Below are 6,387 nucleotides of genomic sequence, written 5' to 3' on the forward strand. Positions count from 1 at the left end.
TGGGGGCCATCACTTGGGCTCAGGGAATAGGACTGCCACCCACGTGAGTTAGTGGCACCTGAGGCCGGGGGTAGCAGGATACTTTTGAAGAGGCCTGCTCAGTCCAAGGGGTGGGGAGCCCATGGAGTAAATGTGGGAGGGTGAAGGAGGCCAGGAGCCCTGGGTGGAAGATTTCCAGAGATGTCCCATCTTCAAAAGTCTAAGGAGCATTGGAAATGAGCCAGCTTCTCACTGAGAAGCCAATGTCAGGGAGCCACTCACATCCATTACTGCTGCCTGAAAACCAAAGTGCTGCTCACCTAGCAACAAAACAGTGAGGGCAGGGAAATGCCACGGGTGCTGGAGTCAGGTGGACTGTGTTCCAATCCTGGCTCTGGCACTTGCTGACTACTTGATCATGGGCAAGTTATTCTACTTTTTTTTTTTTTCCTTTTTGTCTTTTTTACTGACCGGTAACGGGATCACAACTCTCGTTGTCGCGCCCGCACTGCGCTCAGCCAGTGAGCGGGAACCGGTCTCCACATGGGATCTGAACCCTCAGCGGGAGCGCCGCCGTACTCCCAAGCACCGCACTCTACCGAGTGTGCCTCTGGGCCGGGGCAAGTTATTCTACTTTTTTTTTTTTTCCTTTTTGTCTTTTTTACTGACCGGTAACGGGATCACAACTCTCGTTGTCGCGCCCGCACTGCGCTCAGCCAGTGAGCGGGAACCGGTCTCCACATGGGATCTGAACCCTCGGCGGGAGCGCCGCCGTACTCCCAAGCACCGCACTCTACCGAGTGTGCCTCTGGGCCGGCCCAAGTTATTCTACTCTTTGAGACTCAGTTTCTTCATCTATTAAATGGAGTAAAAATATTTATCTGGAAGACAGTAAAAGGTAGCATATTTAAAATTTTAATTTATTAATAATTTAAATGTATTCCTCTTATTAAAATTTGAATTTAATTTTTAAAACAGTGTAGATAATACAAAAATTCAAAAGATCCTAAACATATATATTAAAAAGTCATCTCCTACCCTTCTTCTCCTTCCTGAATAACTTAGTAGTAGTTATATCACAGGGTAATTTTTATTAATGTTAACAGTTACTATTTATCAGGGGCTCACTTTGTGTCAGGATGGTGGCTTATGACATCACTGCACTTGCCCCTGATTGGTAGACATTGTTACCTCTGTTCTGGGGGCAGGAAGCAGGCTCAGAGGAGTGGGATATTTTACCTGGCAATATATAACCTGTAAGGAGAGAAGCCAAATTTTAAAACCCCAAATTATTTCTTGGCTGTATGTCTTTTAGAACAATAGATATTAACTTTCCCCATTTATACACCTGGTGCCTTTCCATCAGGAGCTGGGCAGAAGAGCTCCCTGGGGGAGAACGAGGTCGTTTTTATATCCATACTGATATCAGACAACACTGTAGCAAAAATCACAGTAGTGGGTGCCAGGTTATGTCTGTTAAGTTCCATCTTGTTTCAGCCTCACAACAACCCTCTGAGGTAGGTGCTACTATTCCCATTTTTTAGAAGGTAAAATTGAGGCTCAAAGAGATTAAAGAATTTGGTCTATTTCTTACAATTTAGAAAATAAGTGGAGACAGGATTCAAATTCACGCAGTCCAACAGCAGACTGTCCCCTAAGGGGGACAAGGAATAGGGTAAAGTGGGTGATGAGGTGCATAAGGAAAAGTGAAAGGTCAGAGGTCAGAAAGAGCAAAAAGGAGCTAATAAAATAGCCTGGGAGATTGCCATGAGGAAGGGGCAGGTGGTGAGGCCCAAAAGGATAAGAAGTGACAGTCGGGAGCAAGGTTCTGAGGTTAGGATTGCAGAAATGAGAAATGATCTTTGTCTTTGGGGAGCTGAGGGTTTATTGAGAGTATGCCCATAAACCACACATGGAGGAACAGAATCAGGTCAGGAGTCATAGTATCACAGTTATCCCAGACTCACTGTTCCAGCTAGCTATTGCTGCAGAACAGGCTACTCCCAGACAGAGTGCTTTGAAACAACAGGCATTTATTTTGCTCATGAATCTGCAATTTGGGCAGGGCTTGGTAGCATCACTGGGGGGCTTGAAGGCGAGGGAGGTGGGCTGAAATCATCTGAAGGCTGGCTCACTTACATGTCTGGTGGCTGATGCTGCTTGATCGTCAGCTGGAATGCTTACACGTGGGCCTTGGCTTCTCATGGCGTGGTGATTGGATTTCAAGGGTGAGCATCGTCAGTGAACAAGGAGGAAGTGCGTGGCCTTTTTATGACCTAGCCATGGAAGTCACTCGGTGTCACTTCTGCCCTATATTATTGGTCAAGGCAGCCATAAAGATCTTCCCAGTTTTAGGGCCGGCCCGGTTGCGCACTGGAGAGTGCGCCGCTTGGGAGTGCGGAGGCGCTCCCGCCGAGGGTTCGGATCCCATGTGGAGACCGGTTCCCGCTCACTGGCTGAGCGCGGTGCGGGCACAACACCGAGGGTTGCGATCCCGTTACCGGTCAGTAAAAAAAAAAAAAAAAAGATCTTCCCAGTTTTAAAGGGAGGGATGTAGATGCCATTGCTTGATGACAGGAATGGTGATGTTACATTTAAGAAGAGTATGTGGTATCTGATAAAGGATTTGCATCCAAACTATACAAAGAAATTAAAATTCAATAATAAGAAAATGAATAATCCAATAAAAATAGGTGAAAGATTTGAACAGACATTTCACTAAAGATTACATGTGGATGGAAAAATAACATGAAAAGATATGGAACATTATTAGTCATTAGGGAATGCAGAATAAAACTACAATACATACTACTACACACCTAGCAGAACGCCTAAAATAAAAACAACTGCTATTACCAAGTGTTGTTGAGGATATTCTCATACAACCACTTTGGAAATGGCTTGGTGGTTTCTTAACATGTTAAACATACACCTAGCATATGACCCAGCCATGCAGTTTCAAGGTACTTACTCAAGAAAAATGTAAACATATGTCCATGCAAAGATTTACACAGGAATGTTCACAGCAGTTTTATTTGAACTAGTCAAAAATGAGAAACAACCCAAATGTCCATCAATGGGTAAATGGATAAGTGAATTATGGTATAGCCATATAATGAAATACAATTCAGCAATGAAAATGAATTAGCTATTGATACATGCAACAACATGAAAGGCTCTCAAGTTATTATGCTGAATGAAAGAAGCCAGACAAGAAAGTATACATAATCATTTGATTTCTGCAAAAGTCTAGAAAACGCAAACTAACCTGTGATGACAGTAAGCAGACCAGTGTTGCCTGGGGATGCTGGGGTGGGGTGGGTGGGAAGGGATGGATGACAAAGGGGCATGAGAAAATTTTGGGGGGTGATGGCTGTGTTCAATATCTTGGTGGTGATGGTTTTATAGGTGTATACGTATGTCAAACTTTATCAAGTTGTACACTTTAAATATGTGCAGTGTACTGTGCATCAATTTTACCTCAATTTTTAAAAGTAACAAATACCAGGGTGGAAAAGAAAGAAGGGCACGTGGGATGGGGTTTGTTGTGGTGGCCCTGCTGGAAATATCTCATTCACCAAGTGGTTCCAACACCCCAGGCACTTGTGTGCTGAGTGCCTTACAGCACTGTCATCGGGTCCGCTGACAATCTGAGGTGGAGGTGGGGAGGTGGCCGGTCATCAATTATTATTATTTCACCTGTCATCCTTGAGGCATGAAGTCTTGATCCCTGGGAGGGAAAGGTGTCTCAGGGCCCTGGTGATCAGGGCCTCCTTGGGACCCATCAGGAAGCAGAAGTGCCCATCTGAGAGCAACATTGAGAGGGTGGAGGCTGAGGCATGGCTGCTGAATGGGGAAGCAGGGAGCAGCCAGCAGAGGGGCCCCAGCTACTGCTTGGGCAGGGGTAGTCTCTCTTCTCCTGCCTGTATTTATCCCTTTGGATAGGCAGATGACTGCCCAGCATCCACCCTCTGTTCCTCTGGGAACTGCCATGTGAATAAAGTCTGCCAAGATCGGCTGAGGTCCCTGCCCCCACCCCAGCTTCCAGAGGGGCACAGGTGACTCAGGCCTGGACAGCCCACTGACCACAGTGATTGGTTAGGCAAAAACATGATCTAGGTTAGGTCAACAAACATCAGCCTCAGGCCTTTGCTCTCTTATGGGAAAGAGACTTTTTCTTTCTGCTGGGGAGGCTAAGCTGTTGGATGGGAGCCCGGAGTGCCTGATAGACATCTCTCCACCACATGTGGGGAGTCTGCTTGGGAATCAAACTGAAACAGGAGGCAGAGCAGAGAGAAGGAAAGAGTTGGATTTCAGACATCACTGTTGAAGCCCATGGATCCAACCAAGTCTGAACCTTGGACTTCCCCAGGACATTGCAGTTTTATGGGCCAATCAATTGTGTCCTCTACAGAAGCCAGCTGCAATTGGGTTTCTCCCTTGCAACTCAAGTAGTTCACATTTCAGCCCAGCACTCAGATGTCCCACTTTACCGCAGCCCAGTCCAGGGGCTTTCTTAGAGACCCGGATGTGGGGTTGTCTGACCCCAACCTTCCCCACCTAGGGAGGAAACAGACACCAAGCCCTTGATTCTGGGGTCGCAGGAAGAAATTGGTTTGAGAAGTGCTGCCCCCTCCATCTCAGGGCTGACGTGGTCACCCCCACCAAGCCTTCTGAGAGGAGTCCCAATTTAGATTGGCTGACAGTATTGAAACACAGGCATTGAAATCTGTTATTGTGGATTTGTCTATTTCTCCTTGCAGTTCCATTATTTTTTGCTTCTTGTATATTGAAACTGTTATGTGTATAGTTTAAACCTTTAGGACTGTTACATCCTCTTGATGAGTTGAGCTCTTTAACACAAAATAAACCTTTCTGTCATCAGTAACAGTCTTTGATCTGAAATCTACTTTATCTGATTCTAATACTGCCCGTTTTTTTTTTTTTTTTTTTTTTTATAGCATAAACCATCTTCCATCCTTTTTAAGTGGGTTTCTTGTGGGTAGAATAGTTGGGTCTTTTTTTTTTTTTTTTAATCCAAGCTGACTTTTGAGATGTTTAGACCATTTACGTTTAATATAATTATTGATATGGTTGGGTTTATTTCTTTCTAGTGGGTTGACCCCTTTATACTATTAAGTGTACATTTTTCTCTCTAATGTTTTTTGCCTTAAAGTCTACTTTGTCTAATGTATAGCTACGCCAGCTATGCTAATAATTTAAATTATTTTGGTGCCCTTATATATAAGGTGTATCTTTTATTAGCAGCATATAGTCACTCGATTTTATTTCATTCTGATTATCTTAGTCTTCTTTTTTTTTTCTTGTCCTTTTTGAGACCAGCCACACAACGCTCAGCCAGTGAGTGCTGTGAGCGCACCGGTCATTCCTATATAGGATCCGAACCCGCAGTGGGAGCGCTACTGCGCTCCCAGCGCTGCACTCTGCCGAGTGCGCCACGGGCTCGGCCCCATGATTATCTTAGTCTTCTAATTGTAGACTCTGTAATTAAATGTCCACTTACATTTAGTGTAATTACTGAAATATTTGGGTTTATATCTACCATATTACTTGCTCCTTTTTCTCTTCTCATCTTCTTAGATTATTTTTTAAAATATTATTCCAGTTTCTCCTCTAATAACTTGTTAATTATGCACTTTTACATATTTTTGGTGGTTATCCCTATAGATTAAAATATGCATTTCTGACTTAATAGAGTCTAATTCAGCGTTACTTTAATTATGTCTGCAATAATGCTGGAGCTTTAGAGCACTTTCATTTCACTTGCTTCCTCCCAACTTTTGTGTTGTTGTAAGACATTTTAAGTCAATATTTTAAAGACATTACTATTGCTTTCTATAGACAATATTTTATATTTACTGCATATTTCCCCTTTCTATTGCTCTTTGTTTCTTCTTGAATTTCCATTATTTCCACCTAAAATCATTGTTCTGTCTGAAGATCTTCCTTTAGGATTCCTTTCATGCAAGTCTGGCGGCAACAAATGCTATTTTTCTTTGAGAATGTCTACCATAAAGGTTATTTTCAATAGGCATAAAATTCTGTCTTGGCAGACTTTTATATCTTTTCATTGTCTTCTGGCTTCCATCTTTTTTTTTTTGGTGGCTGGCCAGCACAGGGATCGAACCCTGGACCCTGGTGCTAACAGCACCATGCTCTAACCAACTGAGCTAACTGCCCAGCCCTTGCCATTATCTTTTCAAATAATCCTTCTGCCCCATTCCTGCTCTCCTTTTCTGAAGTTCTAATTACAGAAGTCAGATCTTTCCACTGTGTCCCATGTACCATGTATCACTTATTTTACATATTTTTCATTTTTTTCTCTCTGTGCTGCAGTCTAGGTATTTTTTTTTTTTTTTTTTTTTTTTTTTTTTTTTTTTTTTTTTT

This window comes from Galeopterus variegatus, unplaced genomic scaffold (assembly GCF_000696425.1).
Source record: "Galeopterus variegatus unplaced genomic scaffold, G_variegatus-3.0.2 Scaffold835, whole genome shotgun sequence".
Taxonomy (NCBI): Eukaryota; Metazoa; Chordata; class Mammalia; order Dermoptera; family Cynocephalidae; genus Galeopterus; species Galeopterus variegatus.